This window comes from Pelodiscus sinensis, chromosome 3 (assembly GCF_052426305.1).
Source record: "Pelodiscus sinensis isolate ZL-2025 chromosome 3, ASM5242630v1, whole genome shotgun sequence".
Taxonomy (NCBI): Eukaryota; Metazoa; Chordata; order Testudines; family Trionychidae; genus Pelodiscus; species Pelodiscus sinensis.
The window spans coordinates 123611969-123632684 of record NC_143054.1 but is presented as its reverse complement, the minus strand read 5'-3'; the positions used below and the strand labels follow the sequence as shown (position 1 = coordinate 123632684).

Below are 20716 nucleotides of genomic sequence, written 5' to 3'. Positions count from 1 at the left end.
GTCTGCTGAAGACAAGCAGACCAGGGAGACAGCGAGCAAAGCCAGGGAGCACGCGGGCAGCGGATAGCCCAGACGCGCCGCGGCTGTCCCGCTGCCGGCGTGCTCCACGGCTTTGCTCCACTTTGCTCCCCGTCTCTCTGGTCTGCTGGTCTACTGGAGACTGTGACATAGTGGGGGTACTTGCTGGGCTGTGGTGACCCCTGCTGTCTGGAGCAAGACCCAGCAGGGAAAACCTCACTAGGCAGAGGTAATGCCAAACTTGTTGAACCAGTGGCCAGACACCCCCCATGGAGAGGAACAAAGGAAGGTGGAATGCTGCCCTGACTGGGGGGCAGGGCTGGAAGAGGGTTAGTTAGTTGCTGGCTGGAAGGCAGAGAAGAAGGAGCTGGGGAGGGGGCTGGGACTCCCCTATCTCAAGGGGGGCATTGAGACCTCTTAGCCCCCAGGTCCTGTAACCAGATTACATCTGTGCTGCGCTGTGCTGGAGGAGCAATAAACCACCCTCAATTCCACTGGCTGGTGCAGTCTGTTTGTGTCATTTCGGGGTGCAGGAGACGGGGAACCCCCAACGCGCCGTCACAGAGACCAGCAGACCAGAGAGACAGGGAGCAAAGCCGTGGAGCACACGGGCAGCAGGACAGCCGCAGCGCATCTGGGCTGTCCCGCTGCCCCAGTGCTCCGCGGCTTTGCTCCGGACGCCTGTGGTATAGCAGCTGGGGCGCTGCCGGTTGGTCCCGTAGCGCCGCTCTGGGTGCTACTGGACCAACCCGGCAGCACCCCAGCTGCTCTGCCCCAGGCGTCCTGATTCAGCCACTGCTGGTCAGTTTCAGCAGCGGCTGAATCAGGACACCTGGGGCAGAGCAGCTTGGGTGCTGCTGGGTTGGTCCAGTAGCGCCAAGGAGCGGCGCTACTGGAGCAACCCAGCAGCACCCACGCTGCTCTGCCCCAGGCGTCCCCAAGTCAGCTGCTGCTGAAACTGACCAGCGCTGACTACAGGAAGCCCGAGGCAGAGTTGGTCTGCCCCGGGCTTCCTGGAATCAGCCGCTGATCAGTTTCAGCAGCAGCTGACTTGGGGACGCCTGAGGTTCTTAAGTTGAATCTGTATGTAAGAACTGGCGTCCAGATTCAGCCTGTTGAAACTGATCAGCGGCTGATTCCAGAAAGCCCGGGGCAGAGCAACTCTGCCTCGGGCTTCCTGTAGTCCGCCGCTGGTCAGTTTCAGCAGCGGCTGAATCTGGATGCCAGTTCCGACTTACATACAGATTCAATTTAAGAACAAACCTACAGTCCTTATCTTGTACGTAACCCGGGGACTGCCTGTACATGAAAGAGCATAAATATCTGATTTTTGGTACAATAAAGATGTATGCAAGTGACAGATAATGCCTTTTCTTGCATGGTAGAGAAAAATGGTTTTCTTGTAAATAGTTCACATTGTTGCATTTTCCAGAAAATGATAGAGATTCAGAATTCAGAATAGTTTTAAAGGCTAATTTACTATATTTAATGCGGTGCATGACTGAGTTCTCACCACTGCCAACAGTGGATGCCACATGGTGTCAGTTATGGTAGCAGGTCCTGTGATGTGCACATCTGACCAGCAGGCACACACTATATAGAAAGAACAAAGTCATTTTGCATAGATCACCAAACTGCCTTCAGGTGGTGCTAACTTTTATTAATGGGTTGGCAATGAATCAGTGACTTAAATGGAAAATGAGAAGACATTTAACTGTACATAGATTTTGACTATATCCTGAATGCTTGATAGCAGCTCTTGCTCCATTTCTTGATTGATTCACTAGAGGGTTGGAACTTTCTGGATTGTGAGAGATATTTTTGGTACTTTGCACCATGTGGGATCAGATTTCTAGTGAACATAAATCTCTTCAAAGCATTTTGGTAGGAAATCTCTTACTTTCATCTATGCTCTTTATACTTAACTCTTTTAAGACTTTGAGTAGGGTTTTCATTCATTGAACTCAAATTCAGAAGCAATAGCAGACTGTTGTTGAAATCCTAGCTGCTAATACCATATGCAGACAAGTGTTTTGGTGTCTCAAAGACCTGTAGTAATTAAGATTCAGTTGATATTTCTGTTGTCTATATGCATCTGGTTTTTGACATGTTTTTGGAAAAATCTTTTTCAGAAGAGTTTTTTTCTTTAAGAGGAAATATAATTTAAATTGGTTTGAAGTTTCAATTGTATGCTCATGATTAATATATGTAAATAATTGAGACTGATAATTAACATGTATGACTAAATTGTAAACCAAGTTCTGCCTCAAAATCCACGCCCCTACAGTGACTGTGCTCACATGTCTCCACCTCATGGGGTATATGGCTGCCACCACTTCTGTGGTTCACTGTGCGAGACTCCATTTCCGCTGCCTGAAGCATTGGTTGGTGTCAGTATATACCCCCGCAAAACACAGGGCTTACAAAGTGATAAATCCAACCGCTCTAGTTTACAGATCGCTAGGTTGGTGGTTGAACCTCCAAAACCTACTAGCAGGGGTACCATTCCAACGCCAGCAGCCATCAAGCCAACTGACTACAGACGCCTCCCTTGTTGGCTGGGACGCACACATCAATGGCATGTCCGTGCAGGGAAGATGGTCTTCAACAAAGGCCATTCTACATATCAATCTCCTGGAACTAAAAGCCGTATTCCTCGCTTGCAAATATTTCCGGACGCACATTATCGGTATGACTGTCAGGGTTCTTATGGACATTATAGCCACTATGTATTATATCAATTGCCAAGGAGGAGCACGTTCCCGACAGCTCTGCACACAAGCAGTCCACTTATGGAATTGGTGCGTGCGAAATCACATCACCCTGATAGCGTCCTACTTACCAGGCATGAGCAATGTTATGGCAGATGCACTCAGCAGACATTTCCCTCACGACCACGAGTGGGAAATCCATCTCAATGTCCTGAAGCGCATCTTCCATGCTTGGGGATCCCTTCGGATAGATCTTTTCGCTACCTACGACAACAGAAAATGTCACCTATACTGTTCGAGAGGGGGTGTAGGCAGGGGGTCCCTTGGGGATGCACTGCTAGCCCACTGGGGCAGACCTCTGCTTTATGCATTCCCACTGATGGTCCTTATACCGAGGGTGCTACAGAAAATCAGAGAGGATTCAACCTTGGTACCTATTTCTCCACAGGATATCCCTGCAACCATCGCATCCCCTACCCCTCCTCTCAGATCTTCTCTCTCAGAGCCACAGCTCCCTGTTACATGCTAGATCAGAGACTATCCATCTGACAGCATGGCTCCTAGCTGGTTCGACATAGATGAGTGCCTTTGCTCAGATAGGGTGAAGGCGGTGCTGTTGCACAGTAGGAGAGAATCTACAAGAAAGACTTACCTGGCAAAATGGAATGCATTTGTGGCTTGGTGTAAGAACAATGACATCAATCTACACTCTGCACCAATACATAAGATCCTTGATTAGTCCTTGGTCTCTCCATTTCTATCCTTAGAGTGCATTTATCGGCAATTAGCATCTTCCATGAAACCATCAACAGGCATTCAATCTTCGCCCACCCGCTGACTTAAGGGATTACTTAAGGGAATAGCAAACCTCAAACCTCCCCGAAGACCCCAACCTCCCTCTTGGAGCTTGGGCTTGGTACTAGACACCTTGATATACCCGCCATTTGAGCCTTTAACCACAACATTACTATCCATGCTCACCATGAGGGTGGTATTTCTATTAGCAATTACGTCTGCCCACAGGGTCAGTGAATTGGCAGCATTAACGGCAATGCCACCCTTCACGGTTTTCAACAGAGACTCGCTTATGTTGTGCACTCACCCTGCTTTCATCCCCAAAGTTTCTTCACAATTTCATGTTAATGAACCTATTGTTCTGCAGGTCTTTTATCCAAAACCGCATGCCTCTGCTTGAGAATCGCTGCTCCACGCCCTTGATGTACATCGAGCTATAGCATAGACAGAATGCGGACCTGGCACAAAATGGACCGCCTACTAGTATCCATAGTGGACTGCTCCAAGGGCAATCTGTTATCCTCCCAGCGTGTTTCTAAGATCATAGTTTCTTGCATCACTACCTGTTACTCAATCTGCAACAAGCCCCTTCGGACTTTACCTAGGGCACATTCCACCAGGGCGGTAGCAACATCCACTGCCTTTGCCTGCTGAGTCTCGTTGTTGGACATTTGCAGGGTGGCCACATGGTCCTCAAATTTAACCTTTATGAACCACTATGCAATAGTTCAGTGGTGGGCAGCAGATTCCTCAGTGGCTTCAGCAGTACTTTGTCACTAACAAACCTTAACTCCAGAAACGCACATGGGGTACTGCTACATAGTCACCATCAGTGGAGCACCCACGGAGGCCACTCGAAGAAGAAGAAGAAATTACTTGCCTTCATGCAGTAACGATAGTTCTTCGAGATGGGTCCCCGTAGGTGCTCCACGTCCCGCCCTTCCTCCCCATTCCGGAGTTGTTCTTTTCTCTTTCCAGATACTGAACGGTGAGAGGAACAGAGTGGGGAGCTGGGTGCGCACGGCAATCAAAGGATGCAAAGGCACGAGCTGTTGATTGTGCATGCGTGGCTTGGCTGAACACAGCTATTGAAAGTCTCTGAACTGCGGTGCTGGGATGAGCCCAACACCATCATCAGTGGAGCAGCCACAGGGACCCATTTCGAAGAACCATCGTTACTGCACGAAGATGAGTAACTTCTTCTTTTATTGCCAACCCCTGCCCTAACCAGATTACCTGTAGCATTCTGGTCCTGAATTTAGTCACAATCACGTTCCATGCTTATAAGAGCATGCTACACCAGAAATGCTAATTTTAAAATAGCCTTTTTACTTATGGTCGTCAATTATTTTTGTTGATTTTTGCAAATAAACAAATGTAGTAATAATTTCTTTCAGACCAATCAAATGGATCATTGGGAATCTCTAAATAGCAAACAACAGTATTAATGATAAGAAACAAAGGCTACAATGGATATTAGGTTTCTATTTTGCTGAACTCTTACAGAAATATTTACTGGAACATTTGATGCCCAAAGAAATCACAACTTAAAATAAGAAAAAGTTTGAAGTAAATGCGAAACAACTATTTTAGGCACACATTTTTGAATGCTTGTATGTCCTGGCTTCATTTTCCTATACTGTATTTAATGGAGTTGGAGTTAGCTGACGGTTTTAATTATACAAGAGGTTGTTTTAATTATACAAGAGGTTATTTCTTTCAATTTTTTTCTTCAAGGTATTTAAAGGTGCTTGAGTACATTCCAAGATCGCAGAAATAAAATGGGGAATGTAAACATCAAGTTTTAGTTCTTTAATTTTGGATGTAAACTGGATTTTGCTAGATCTCTTTGAATTATAGAGTTTTAGGGGCACAATTTGGCCTTGGTCCTGAAATGCAGTTTGCAATATACACCCCTGTGCTCACAGGGAGTCTTAGAGTCCAGTGGGACTTGGGCTGATTGCAGTGGTTTACACTGATTACATTGAAGGATTTGAGCTTTTTTAGCATGAATGGTTTGAATCTCAATGAACATTATTATTATGTCCATATTGTGTAAAGACTTGTTATTGTGACAGGGTGTGGTCACAGAAGACCCCCTTGGGCGTGCTTCCCAGAGTACTAGCAAAGCCATTGATACTCTCCTCCTTTCTCTCTTGGGCTTCTTTCCACCTTATCCTGCTGGGCCAGCTCAGCTGGTCTCCTCCAGCCATGGCACAGAGCTGAGATCACTGACCCCCCCCCCCAAAGTGCAATACAGACACTAAAGCTCTTCATGTATGATGAAGATAATGCAGTTTTGGGCACTGCATTCAGGAGACCAACCCCCAAATGAATCATTCAGGGAAACCGCCTTTCACAATGAAAGGAGGATGTACACACTGATTACTCCCCCAGGTAACAATTACTTACAGTGGGCTTGAGAATAAATAAAAGGGATTTTATTAAGTGCAAACAGTAGGATTTAAGTGGTTGCAAGTGTAAGCAGGCAGAGCAAAGTAAATTACAAATTTAAAATAACAGAAAATGCATAGCTAGTTCTAATACCCTAAAACTTTTTGCAAACTTATCCTAAAACTGTTCTTATTTCAGGTAAACTGCCAAGCTGGGGAAGATCTTTTCCCCGCGGGGTCCCTGGGTTTATTCTCTTGGGAGTAACATGCCAGCTGAAGATATAGAGCCTGAAAACTTTGCATCTGAAATAGCCTTCCTTTTAGGGAGGAATTCTTGGTTTCACATTCTTCACTTCCATGGAAATTTACCTGGTCAGATCCTACCAGTTGGGGTAGTCACATGTCTAAAACCAACCACTACTTAGATTTAAAGGAGGCTGTTCACAGATGATTACCCAGACATATGAAGTGTCCCAGCATTGGAAATACTTTGGATGGCTTTCATTAGCACATTCAAAACCATAAACCATTTCCTATCCCATATTTCTAACTTTACATATGTAACCCCTTTTTTCCTCCCGGGGTTACTCGGGAGCCGGTCACACTTACAGGTGTGCCTGATGGTTTTAACTTAAAAGAAGATCTTAACTACCCAAGTGGTGATGTTGTTTAGTTGGAGAAACCCTATACACCCCCTTGCTGCTGTCCCTTGCTCATAAAGAACATACAATGGCGGTGCCTCCACCTGGCTGGCCCTGTACACACTTAAGGGTGTGCCTTGGGAGCCTCCAGGAATAAAATTATTCCAGCAATAATCTGGATCTAGCTCCAGAACAACAATTACAAATCATAAATAATATACATCTGATAGATTACAGTAGAATGAACAACCTTTACTTAACAGCTTAAAGAAACAGAGTTTAACAGATTAACAGTGAATACCATTAACAAAGTACACAGAAATGATAGGAACTTATCTATCTGGCATTTGCACTGCCACCGTTTATCCCACCCCAGAGTGTGCATTGCTCTGTACTCTCAGGACCATACACTTGCTTGCGTGGGCGCGCTTGTAGATTTTGTAGCTGGAGTGGATGATTCTAGTCTTCTGTGTGCTGGGTGCAGAGTAGTACTTCTAGCCACAGGTACAGCTAAAGGGCAATCAGAAGCAGCCTGCTAGATTCCAGTCCCAAAGGCTCTGAATCCAAGTCTGTAGCTACAACCTAACAGCTCATGGACTGGATAAAATTCTTCCACAGCAGCCTGGCTCCTTTTTTCCAAAAACAAAGGGAAGAGTCCACAGACTGCCAAGAGTCTCTCTCTACACATGTGGAGAGAATCAGACCCCAGTAAGTCCCTTCTTGGTTTCCTCAAGGGCTTATGGGAATTGTAGTCTCTGGGGCTAGATTGCAGCACACAGGATCTTCCCAGAGAATAAGCGGAGGCACTTTTAGTAAGGGGACTACACATACAAGAATGATACATACACCAAAATAAGATGTATAGATCCAGCAGATTGTTAAAATTGATAGGTTACAGGAGGTATTTTGTCCAAAGCATCTTCGAGCTATGCATATTTGTATCCATAAGTCAATTTCATAAAGCATGGGGGGAAGAGTCATAAATTTCATAAAGCATGGTTACTTTTTACATTTTCACTGTGTAGTTCATTGTGATAAAGGATTGCCCATGGTCATGTATTTTTAAATGGATTTCAAGCAGAGAATCAAATTTTAGATGCTCCAGAGTTGAGGGTATAAAATTGGAGAGGAGTCTTTTCTTCCCACCCTAGTGATCATGAACAGGAGGGAGGCATAATACAGCTGCCCATATACACCAACATTAGTACACAATATTCTCAAGAGAGGGAATTTGTGTAGACCACTGGTGTAAATATATTTATTCCAGCCCCCTATCTAACAGCTTGTGGTTGTAGGGCTGTGCCAGTGGCAGTGCAAGTGATGCTAGAGGTATTATCCCTGTTCTTGATCTCTATGGGCATAATGGCTCTAGCCTCTACCATGCCTATAACAAAGTTGTTTTAATTATCTAACAGGCCTGATTCTAAACATCATAACTGAACCCAAATTTGTTTGAGACAAAATTTTGGCTTTGGCATAACATAAAACCTATAGCTTCAGGTGGTAGCTGAGTTAGTTTGTACAGAAAAAAACAACAAATAGTCTGGTAGCACTTTATAGACTAACAAAACATGTAGATAGTATCATGAGCTTTCATGGGCACAGTCCATTTCTTCAGATGATGGGAGTTATGAGTTTAGGATGTGCAGACCCAAAATAAATAGGAGAGGAGAAGGGGATGGGGGAGGGGAAAAGAAGGAAGGGGGTGGAGACAGGGAGCTAGAGGAAATCCGTAAGTATCTGAAGATTGGGTAGTTAAAATGGAGCAGATAAGAATCAAAGTCAATTGATAGTGTCCTTCCTGACATAGGAGTCTACATAATGAAGGTTGGTTGGGGCACTACCAACTTAACAGCCAATGAAGGTGCAAACAGCTCTTTGTGTAGACTCCTATGTTTTAACTACCCAATCTTCAGATATTTACAGAAGGTAATTGTCATGTGATCCCTCTTCTGTCATTCATTTCCAGACAGAGGCTAGGGTCACCATTCCTGCCAATCCTGACTAATAGATATTGATGGACCTAACCTCCATGACTCTATCTAGCTCTTTTTTGAACCCTGTTAAAGTCCTACTCTTCACAACATCCTCTGGTAAGGAGTTCTACAGGTTGACTGTGTGCTGAGTGGAAAAAAACTTCCTTTTGTTTGTTTAAACTTGCTGCCTATTAATTTCATTCGGTGATCCCATGTTCTTATATTGTTGGAATAAGTAAATAACTTTTCTTTATTCACATTTTTTCGCACCAGCCATGATTTTATGGACCTCTCACTTTTTCCACACCAGTCATGATTTTACTGGAAAATGGAGCTGGCTTGAGCACCCATCCAGACAACTGGAAAAACAAAACACTACACTGGGTACCTGTAAGAGGCCATACTTCCCCACCACAAGCACTGATTTGTATTTGACAAAAGAAGACATTTATTAAGAGGAGAGGGAGCACAGCATTAATTTGGGAGAGCACCACAATAATTCAAAAGCATGTACACAAAAAGCAAACTCCATGCCGCAGAATGTTAGGCACTGCTTTGCCTAAGTTTTGCACCTTACAAAATAAAAGTCCAGTGGACACATGTCCCTCAATATGCCACGCTCCGTTCTCTCTGTTACAGCCCTCTTATGGTTAGTTCTAGGGTCTAGGTGTGCATTTAGATGGGTTCACCTCCAACCTCTGAGAAGAAGTGTGTGTGTGTGGTCAAGTGATGCTTCCCCCTCTTCTCAGTGCAGTATTCTGAGGTTCCACCACCTAATCCAGTTCTTAGTGTTTTCACTAAGTAGCAGGGAATTTCTTTGCTGCTGCCTCCTCTGATTTTTTTCACCATAACACTGTTCCCACACCATGATTAAGTCTCAACTCCCTAGACCAGCTTATTAGTGATTTCATCTGTAGTCTTCATTGACAAGAAACAAGGACTCTCACTTGAATCTTATGAACTCTGTAAACACTGGAGGGGGAAAAGCATAGAATCTAGAACTCTTTAAACAGAGTTCACACCAGCATGTAGAACTGCTTGTTTCCATCCCTTTTGTTCAGATGAGATTGGTGTCATTCCTCATTTCCCCCTCCCTGCACCCTTGCCCTCCTCCTCTGATGCTTAGTAAGTGAGGATCAGCTGAGTGTGGCTTTCTCAAACAGGGTATATTAAGTAGAGTTCTGCTGCCCTTTAGTCATGTAGTAAGAATAACAACCTTGTATTACCCTGTATCCAAAACTTAGGTGACTTTTAACCCAGAAAAGTCCAGATTGATCATTTTTGCAGAGCAGGTCTGTCTGCTGATCACCTGAAGACACAATGGGTGTATCTATATAAATATGATCTGTTCTTGAGGTTTTTCCTCAGTTCCTCAATAGTTGGCAGGAGAGAGCTTATTCCGTCCTCTTTCATATAAATGCCTTATTGAAGTCACAGACATACAATATTTGTTTGACTGTTTAATTGCTCCTTAAGAATCTGAATGTCCTTCCCATGGATTGCGGAGCATTAAATATGAAAAATGACTATTTTCTTCATTAAGTCCCTTGTCACTAACATGGAGGAACCGGGAATAAATCTCTCTAATATTTAGCCTGCAAACACCAGAAATAATTCAGCTTGCTTTTTTGTTTTGTTTTGGAAGGATATTTCTCTTTCAGCACTGAGATCTAGGTATATAATAATCTGTGACTGTTGGCACTCAATTTTTCCAGTTTATAGGGCCTTTGGAGGACAGTTTTCTGTCTCTAAATTGTGCACTAGAAGTCTCACTCTGTATAGTAATTAGAAGATTTACAGGTAGATGTTCTTCACTTCTGTTTTCCTCCATTCTGGTTACAAATGGCTTCATACATCTCACATTCAAGGTCAACAGAAGGATTGCTACTGGCTTGAGTGAAACTGGATCAGTCCCAAAGTGCTTTGCTATTTTTCTTTTCTTTCTAGAGAGAAAGGGATGTTGCTTAATGCATTTTATCATCCTCAGTCTGGAAGAAAAAAAGTCTAACATGCTCATTGTTCTAGAATCTCAAGTGTTTTCAGTTTCCTGGAGATCAGAATGATTTCTGGCTGATGGTTGGTACTCTGTTAGCTGTTGGTCACTATCTTGCTAGCATCCATGTTTAAGTAGCTTAATAACCTTCTATCACACTCACTGTGTGAAGGATTTTAACTTTTTTTTTTTTTCAATTTTACTCTTGAACCATAAGTAGAATGACAGTGTTCCTTTTCTTTGGTGTTTGGTTGACTGAAGTCACTCCAGTAATACCAGACTACCATACCTGCTAAAAATGTCAGTCCCAAATTCTTATAAATCCAGAAAATTTGCTTAAAGTTGGTTTATTGTGTGTAGAATCTTTTTTTTCCAGAGAAAAAAATCATCTAAAATATTTTCTGTTAACTTAAGAGCTATTTCTTATTGAATAAATACCTAAGCATATTATCTCTTAGGCACATGAGTTGTTGTTATCACTTGAATGAGACCAGTGAACACAAACTACTGTTTTTAATAGTCATCTTTCATTTATGATGGAAATGCTCTGCTCCCATTTTCTTCCATACAAAGGTCCTCTATTCTTTCCCCTTCCATCCTTCTTGTGATCCCACTGGATATGTCAACACTGCATCACTCATTTGTGCTCTTACTTCCATCTTTTCAACAACAAGAAACTGCCCCAGTTGTATGAACCATAAGTTTGTGTTTCCTAACTTTTTAACTTTGCCAGTTACAGTCCCATCTTGAGCCTTTTCAGTTCAAGGTACTTTAAAAAAAATAAAAGTTGCATTGGGACAATCCAGCTTCCTCTAGATTCCGCTGGTATCTTCAGTTTGGGTTTGAAAGTAATTTATAGTACAAAGATGGTATTAATATCCTTGATTGATATATTTCTGGTGATTGACAGAAGTCAAATGTCCATAATAGGTGGCAAGTTTAAAAGAAACAAAAGAAAGTGTTTCTTGACATAAAGCACAGTCAATCTGTGGAACTCCTTGCCAGAGGATGTTGTGAAGGCCAAAACTTAAACAGGGTTCAAAAAAGAGCTAGATAAATTCATGGAGGATAAATTCTGCTTATCCTGGAATAAAGCAGGGAATGGGTAAAAGGGGATGGATTACTCAATGATTACCTGTTGTAATCAGAAAAGGTAATCGTCAAGTAATCCAAGTAATCCATTCCGTGCTGCCTATTCCCAGCTTTTGGGGCACCAGGCATTGGCCACTGTTGGAAGACTAAATAGACTTGTTGTCTGACCCAGTCTGGCCACTTTTATGCTATTATAATAATTTTCTTAGTGCTATTAGAAGCTTTTAATTCTGTTGACCATGACAAAATGTTCATTTTTATGCAGGATTTGGCAGAGGTAGCTGGGATTTTTCTTTAGGGGCAAAATTCTTTTCAGAAAAATCTGGGGGAGATGATACTGTGTAATTGTTTATTTTCCTAAAGTCCTCACATCTGGAGTACCTCAGAGTTCCAGTGTAACATGTATGGGAGGATGCTGTATAGACTCAGAGACATTTTGGGTTGCAGCATTATTGGTAAATTGGTGATACTCTGACAGTAAATTAGTCTAGGATGTGCAGGTTTTGTGCCTTTTTCAATGACTATATTACATAGAGAGTTGGATAAAAATGAAACTGTGGAGGATTACCTTGGAAAAGATGGTACTACTGGTAGATAGGAGAAAGAACTAGGGGAGCAAGGAATGAATAGGGATTGTGATGGCTCCATTCCATGTACTGGTACAGTAAATCTGTTTATTGATAGGGAAGGCTCACATGCTTATTTTTCTACTCCTGACTCTGGCTTTCCAGACAGCAGTGATGGCTTTATAGTGCTTTTATTCATCTGGGAGTAGTTAAGGAATGCCAGGTTTCCTTACTAATATACATCAGGCCTATGCCACCTCCAGATAGACTTAGAAGCTACACAATCCTTTAAAATGGCTTAGATTGTCAGTTCAGAATTCAGTGGTTCTTCTTTGAGTGCCTTCTTATGTCCAATCCATCTAGGTTTGTGCGCACCCCGTGCACAAGTTCCAGAAGCTTTTTGCCCTTAACAGTATCCGTTGTGCCAGCAGGGGAGCCCCCTGGAGTGGCTCTGGTATATCCTAGCATATAACCCCCTACTGGCCCTCCACCCCCTCAGTTCCTTCTTTCCACCCCTGAGGGTTGCTGGAACGCTCTGCTTGCCTTTGCAAGTGCGCCCTTAGCTTTCTTATGTAAATAGTTTCTCCTTAGGAGTAGTGATAGAAATGTAGCCGTGTTAGTCTGGGGTAGCTGAAGCAAAATGCAGGACAATGTAGCACTTTAAAGACTAACAAGATGGTTTATTAGATGATGAGCTTTCGTGGGCCAGACCCACTTCCTCAGATCAAATAGTGGAAGAAAGTAGTCACAACCATATATACCAAAGGACACAATTAAAAAAATGAACAAATATGTTTATATTTGTTCATTTTTTAAATTGTGTCCTTTGGTATATATGGTTGTGACTACTTTCTTCCACTATTTGATCTGAGGAAGTGGGTCTGGCCCACGAAAGCTCATCATCTAATAAACCATCTTGTTAGTCTTTAAAGTGCTACATTGTCCTGCATTTTCCTTAGGAGTAGTTAGCAGTTGATTATTAATAGATAGTGATTAGATAGTGTTGATAGTAGTTTCCCGTTTCCCTCCTCAAGGAGGGCATGCCAGATTCTAGGGCTTCAAACCCTGTCATCAGTGCTCCAAAACACATGCCCTGCGGAGAGCCACACAAAGACTGTTTTAAGTGCCTCGGTGAGGGCCATTTAACTAACGCCTGCAAGATCTGGTCTTTTAAGCTGCATACACAGAGGGAGACTCCAGGCTTAATATGCTGTTAATGGAGTTGGCACTTCAACCCCCCCGGTGCCGGAGTCGGCACCGTAGGTAAGGAGTGCACCAGTGTCAACTACAGAGCGGGCGCCAAGGCACATGGCGCCTTCTAGGCACGGATCAGCACCGAGGCACCGATCTCAATCACGGGTGCCGTTGACTAGTAAACAGGCAGAAAGTGAAAGGTCACTGCGGAAGCAGGACCGGAGCTCCTGCCCTCGGGAGCTGGTTCTTCAAGAGAGGAGCCCGGTAAGTTTGGGAGCCCAAAGGGTCCGGGACCTATCCCTGGAGGAGGTCCAGAGGCCATCCATGCCAGAGACATTCTCTGCGGCCCGGGGGCTGATAGAGCTCACGGCCTCCTTGGGCACTGTGCAGCACCGAGGAGCACGCGGGCCGTGAGACCCATGTGCCTAAGTCGGCCCCGGCACTGCAGCCGGCACCGCCCAGGCAAGAGCCAGGTTCAGCACCTCCGTCCCCGGTGCAGGAGGTACCATGGAGGAGGGGGCACCTTTTCCTGCGGAGTCAGCACTGCTTCTGGCCATGCTGTCCCCGCCGGTACCGCCTGTACTCCATAGGGGGACACTGGCTGCCATGGCTCACCATGCAGCACAGGGGGAACAAAGGTCTTCTGCATCGCCGTGGATGGCGTCAGAATACTCTTCAGAGTCCGATGCGGAGTCTCTGGTCTCGTCAGCCTCCTGTTGACGGTTGGCTGCATCTAGGGTCTCTCGCTTGTCCCGTCGGTGGGCGCGCTGCTCCAGGTCAGGTCACCAGTCCTCATCTCAGCACCACTCAGGGCATTGCAGCCCACCAATGGTCCAGACATGGCTCTCCCCAGTGGTAGCCACCTATACAGTGGCCCTTCTGGACACTGTGGGCCTATCATCAGGCGCAAGGCCCTGACCTGTCAAGACCAGGGTCTGTGGCGACCTTGGTGCACTCTAGCCGTAAGTCTGCCCCCTCGGCCACTCCGCTCACCAGGGACCCGGGCTCGGAGACTATAGCCAGCCCCACGGGGTCAAGAGGTGAATCGGCTGATTCACTCCGTCAGCCCCTTCCAACAGGCCCTGCGCAGGGCCCCGGCTCCAGGACTGAGGCTGCCGCCACAGTTATGGTTCAACCCCAACTGCTGGAGTCCTTGTACTCATCACCGGGTGAGGCCTTAGCAGACCCATCTCCGGGCATGTCTACGAAGGACATGCGAGCCCACCAGGACCTCCTTAGGCGCCTTGCGCAGAACCTGGGAATACAGGTAGAGGAGGCTGAGGAGGAGGAGGACCTGATGGTGGACATTCTTACAGCTGACGCCCCGGCTAAGATCGCTCTCTCTCTCTCTGAATAAAATGGTGGCAAAGATAACCAAGACCTTATGGCAGACACTGGCCTCCATTCCCTGACACAAAAAGGAGTTGAGAGGGGGTATTTCGTGCCCCAGTTGGGGCACAAGCATCTCTTTGCGCATCCACCGCTGGGTTCAGCAGTGGTTCAGGCAGCTTGCCAGAGGGGGAGGCAGGGGCAGTAGGGTCCTATTACAAAGATTAAGGAGCCAAAAAAGTTGGACCTGCTGGGGCGGAAGGCATATGCTACGACGGGCCTACAACTGAGGATCGCAAACTAGCAAGCGATGCTCAGCGGGTATGTGTACAATTCTTGGGTGGCAGTGGACAAATTCCAGGACCAGCTGCCTCAAGCTTCCCAGCGGGAGTTTGCCACCTTTATGGAGGAAGGAAGAATAGTTGCACGAACAGCGCTGCAGGCTGCCCTGGATGCCGCAGACTCGGCAGCTCGTGCTATGGCCATGGGCATAGTTATGAACAGGTGCTCGTGGCTCTAGATCTCCGGCATACCACAGGAGGTCCAGGTGATGTTACAGGACCTCTCCTTTGAGGGCTCCAGGTTGTTCTCGGAGCAAACAGACGACAAGCTACATAGCCTTACAGACTTCAGGGCCACCCTAAAATCCCTGGGCAGCCACATCCTGGCCCCGCAGCAACGTCCACTCAACCAGAGGCCACAGAGCGGCTATCAGCAAGGGCGATGGTTTGATAGTAGGAGGAGGTCTAGGGCTCCCACAGCCAGGGGGAATAGGAGGAGATCGCGGGGTCCCCCTGAGCAGAACTCTGGAACCCAGTAAGCCCAGGGGCCTAGGCCTGGCTTTTGAAGTTGCTCCTGAGGACAGAGTTCCAGTCGCTCCCATAGATCAACTCTTCTGCCAGAGGCTATCCCCCTTGTACCAGGCCTGGTGCGCTATCACCATGGACCGTTGGGTACTGGACACAGTATAGAGAGGATACTTTATCCCATTCCTTTCTTCCCTGCCCTCCCATCCCCCTTCCCTGTCCCTTTTCAGGAACCCCTCTCACGAGACCCTGCTCAGGCAGTAGGTCTCCATGCTACTTTCTCTACGGGCAGTAGAGGAGGGTCCCCCTATTCCTCCAGGGAAGTGGATTTTATTCCCGCTACTTCCTGATCCCAAAATCCAAGGGGGATCTCCGCCCCATCCTGGACCTAAGGGGGCTCAACGCCTTCTTAAAAAGTCAAAATTCAGGATGGTGATGCTAGCCTCCATCATCCCCTCCCTTGTTCTAGGAGACTGGTACGCCACCCTCGATTGGAAGGATGCATATTTCCACATTTGATTGTTTCCCACCCAGGAAATACCTTCGGTTTACGGTGGGTGAGGACCATAACCAGTATGCGGTGCTGCCGTTTGGCCTCTCCACGGTGCCCAGGGTGTTCACCAGGGGCATGGCAGTAATGGCGGCATTCCTTTGAAGGAAGGGGCTGCACGTTTACCCTTACCTAGATGACTGGCTGATCAAGGGCCAGTCAAGGTACCGACTTTTGTCTGACATCGACCTAGCCAGGAAAACGTTCTTAGTGTTGGGGCTCATACTGAACAAAGAGAAGTCCACCCTTACTCCCACCCAAGCGATAGAGTTTGTGGGGGCACATTTAGATGCGATATGTGGCAGGGCGTCCCTCCCATGTCCACAGTTCCTGTCCCTGGGCGACTTCATTTGCAGCCTCCAAGCTGCCCCCATGACCATGACATGGAACTGCATGAGGCTTTAGGGTCACATGGTGGCATGCACGTATGTGGTATGCAACTCAAGGCTCTACCTCAGGCCTCTCCACACCTGACTGGCAACGGTATACAGACCAGCCCGCAACCATATCGACCTGGTGGTGATGGTCCCCCCAGTGATTCTATCGACCCTGAACTGGTGGCTGAGGGACTCCGAAGTATGCGAAGGGGTCCTGTTCCACCAGCCCTCCCCTACAGTCCTACTGGTGACCGATGCATTCGACGCAGGATGGGGTGCCCACCTGGCGGATCTTCGTCGGGGGCAGAGAAGAACCTGAACATCAATGTCAGGGAGCTGAGGGTGGTTTGGCTGGCTTGTCAGACATTTATTCCCCAGCTATGAGGGAAGTGTGTGTCCGTTCTCACAGACAACACAATGGCGATGTATTACATCAGCTGTCAAGGTAGTGTTCGTTCTTCTCCAGGAGGTGTTAGCCCTCTGGGATCTGTGCATTGCGCACGGGGTTCATTTGCAGGCCACTTACCTGCTGGGGTCATGCAACCTCTTTGGCTCATGAATGGTCGCTCAAGGGGGAGGCGGTAGACCCTTCTTCCATACATGGGGCACTCCTCTAGTAGATCTGTTTGCAACCCATGCCTACAGAAAGTGCCCCAGGTTCTTCTCATATGGGGCCAAGGCTGGGGTGTGGGGGGGTCTATGGTGGATGCCCTTGTGGGAACATGGCTGGTGGGCCTGCTATATGCCTTCCCTCCCTTTCCCCTGATCCATGATGTGCTCATGAGGGTCAAGAATGGCGGGGCCTCGCTCATTCTCATAGCCCCAGACTGGCCCCCACAACATTGGTGCATGACTCTGGTGTCACTGTTGATCGCGGATCCCATCCCCCTGCCAATGGTCCCAGACCTCCTAATGCAGGAACTCAACCAGGGTCAGCTGTGCCACCCTAACCTCCATCCAAGCCTTGAGGTGGAGGGTTTGATCAGTGGCTGCGGAGAAAGAGGGGGGAACTCCTTTGCTCAGACCCGGAGAGGAAGGTACTCATGGAAAGTAGGAAACCCTCCACTAGATCCTCCTACCTAAACAAATGGAAGAGGTTTTCTATTTGGATCAGTCATAAAGGGGTGGCCCCGGAAAGGGCCCCTATTCCCCTTATTTTGGACTACCTTCTCGATCTCTGGGGCCAGGGGCTGTCCACCTCATCGATTAGGGTACACCTGGCGGCCACTGCAGCCTTCCACCAGGGGGAAGGCGGGAGGTCATTCTTTGTACAAGATGTGGTAAAACGCTTCCTGAAAGGATTGGACAGGTTATACCCCCACGTGCGTCGGCCAGTGCTGCAGTGGGATTTGAACCTGGTCCTGCAGGGGTTCATGCGCCCAGCGTTTGAGCCGTTGGCTACGTGTTCTCTCTCCCACCTCTCATGGAAGGTAGAGTTTCTGGTGGCCATTACTTTAGCTGGGAGGGTTTCTGAGCTGCGGGCCCTCTCCTCAGAACCTCCGTGCACAGTGATTTCAAGGGACAAGATGACGATGTACCCCCACCAGGCTTTTCTCCCTAAGGTAGTTTCCCTGTTCCACATGTCCCAGGAGATTTTCCTGCCAGTGTTCTATCCAAAGCTGCATGCGGATGAGAAAGAAAGGGCACTCCACTCACTGGACGTTAGGAGGGCTCTCACATTATATTTAGACAGGACGTGGTTATTTTGCAAGTCTACTCAGTTGTTTGTCTCCATAGCAGACAGGATGAAGGGTTCCCTGTTATCAGCTCAGTGTCTTTTGTCATGAATTACATCGTGTATCAAGACCTGTTACGATCTTACAGGAAGGGTGGCCCCTCCTATCATGGCCCATTCGACTAGGGCTCAGGCCTTCTCCACGGCCTTCCTAGCCCAGGTGCTGGTCGTGGACATATGCAGGGCGGCCACCTAGTCCTCAGTCCATGCCTTCGCTAAGCATTATTCCATCATGCAACAAGCTAATCAGGATGTAGCGGTATGTCAGGTGGTGCTGCAGTCCATTTCACTCTCGGTTCCGACTCCGCCTCTTTAGGGGTTTGCTTGGAATCACCTAGATGGAATAAGCAAGCACTTGAAGAAGAAGCACTTACCTCGTAACTGTTGTTCTTCGAGATGTGTTGCTTATGTCTATTTCGATCCCACCCATCTCCACCTTTGTCGGAATCTCCAGCAAGAAGGAACTGAGGGGGGGACGGCCAGCAGGGGGTTATATGCTAGGATATACCGGCACCACTCCAGGGGACTCCCCTGCTGGCCCATCGGGTACTGCTAAGGGCAAAAAGCTTCCGGAACTCGTGCACAGGGCATGCACACACCTAGACAGAATGGACATAAGCAACACATCTCGAAGAACAACAGTTACAAGGTAAGTAACCATTTTTTCATGTGCTCAGCAGAAATGGATGAGCATACCCACAGTTCACTTGTGCTGCACAGTCTTACTGTTAGAGTCTGTGTCAGTTCAAACTTTCAGCGTAATCTATGAAGTCATCTGTAGTTGAGACCTGGCCACTATAGATGCTGTGCTTTATTGCACCGCTTAGAAGTTTGTGTGGGCTGGAAGAAAAGTGTACTTCCCTAGGTAACATGGAAATATTTTTCTGATGATACCATAGATATGCCTATGTTGCACTGTAGCTGGCTCATGTTATCTGATTTGAGTTAGGGGCTATTTATTTGCATGGTAGACACTTGGACTCAGGCTGGAGTCCAAGTCCTAGGATCTATAAAATGTCAGAGTCCCAGAGCTCAGACTTCAGCCAGAGCCCAAAGGTCTATGCTGCAATCAAATGACCTCTTTATATGAGCATGGTCTAACTGCAGTGTAGACATATCCTCAGAGCTTGAGTTTGTGAGTCAACAGAGCAGAAAACAGAGGCTAACTTTCAAGCTTTAAGTAATTGTAAAAGTGTGGCTGAAAAGAGTATGTAACTCATCTCTCAGCTAAGGAATCTTTCTTACAGGGAAAGGGCCCAGTTTTGAAATGGGGACACAGTATCCTGTCAACACTTATACAAGTTGAATGATTATGCGCATAAATTCCAATTTTTAATGCTAAGTTATAATATTTGGAGACTTTGTGGCTCACATATGAAAATAAAGCTTAAGTTTGCACAATTTGCGTGTAAATATATAATATTCAAGAGCCGTGCCATCAGTTGCAGAATCTTATATCCTTCCATTGCTAGGTATTACCTATATTAGCGGTTCCCAGCCTGTGGTCTGTGACAGTACTACAGGGGCGCCATGGAAAGTTGAAAAATAAGGCTCGGTCCCACTTTACTTTTTTTCTTTCCTTATTTTTCTTTTCCTTTTCTTTTTTTCTCCCCCAGGGATGGCGTCCATGAAATGCTAATAGATTGAAAAGGAATCTGTATGCTCAAAAAGGTTGGGAACCTCTGACCTATATTTCTAGTAATAGATTGCATTGTAGTCTCAGACCACGTCTCCACTTATTGGAGAATTGATGTTCTTGTGATCGAACCTCTGGAGTTTGATTTAGCAGGTCCGTAAAAACCTGCTAAATTGAATACGGAGGGCACCCCATTGGCACTGGTACACCTTGTTGAGAAGTTGATGGGAGCCTTTCTCCCATCGACCTCCCACTGTGAGGTTGCCCCAGAAAATTGGTGCAAAATATGTCAACTCCAGCTATGCAATTCACATAGCTAGAGCTGCATATCTAGCATCAGTTTTCTCTGCCAGTGTGGACCTGGCCTCAGTGGAAGGGGAAAATCCTGATTTCATAGCAAATTCAAGAGCAAATTATTTTCTCTGTGTTAGATTTAAAAGTATAAGATGACTCTATCTATTGTTAAGTGTTCTAGGATTCCTGTTACTGAGTCAACTTCAGAATACAAAACAGGAAATAGAAGTACTATGTTTCTACAATTTTAGATTATGGAAAAAGAGAGAGAGAATCTCAGTAGCAGCCAGGAAAGAGGCATTTGTAGGAAACAAAATTTAAAATTTCCTAGATCTTAGCCTAACCACAAAGTCCCACAGGAGAGAGGTGAAGAGAGTTTTCCAAGAAGAAAACATTAAAGCATTAGTTCTGTATTTTGCCAAGCTTAGGAAATATTATAAAAGTAAAACATTTATACTTTTAAAACCACTGCCTGGATCCAGTCGTGATTGAAGCAATATAATTAGCATAGGCAGACTGACAAAACGTATGTTTAAGGCCTCAAAATGGGCTAATGACTGCAAACTAAAGTAAGGGAAGAAAATGAATTGTAAGCTTCTGAAAAAGGAGG

The 20716-nt window shown here is 46.2% G+C and overlaps 1 protein-coding gene across 8 annotated transcripts in view; it reads left to right on the top strand.

Annotated features, from left to right (window-relative positions):
* WDR27 (WD repeat domain 27) overlaps window positions 1-20716 on the top strand; it is a 212773-nt gene that overhangs the window by 113247 nt on the left and 78810 nt on the right. The window lies entirely within an intron of this gene.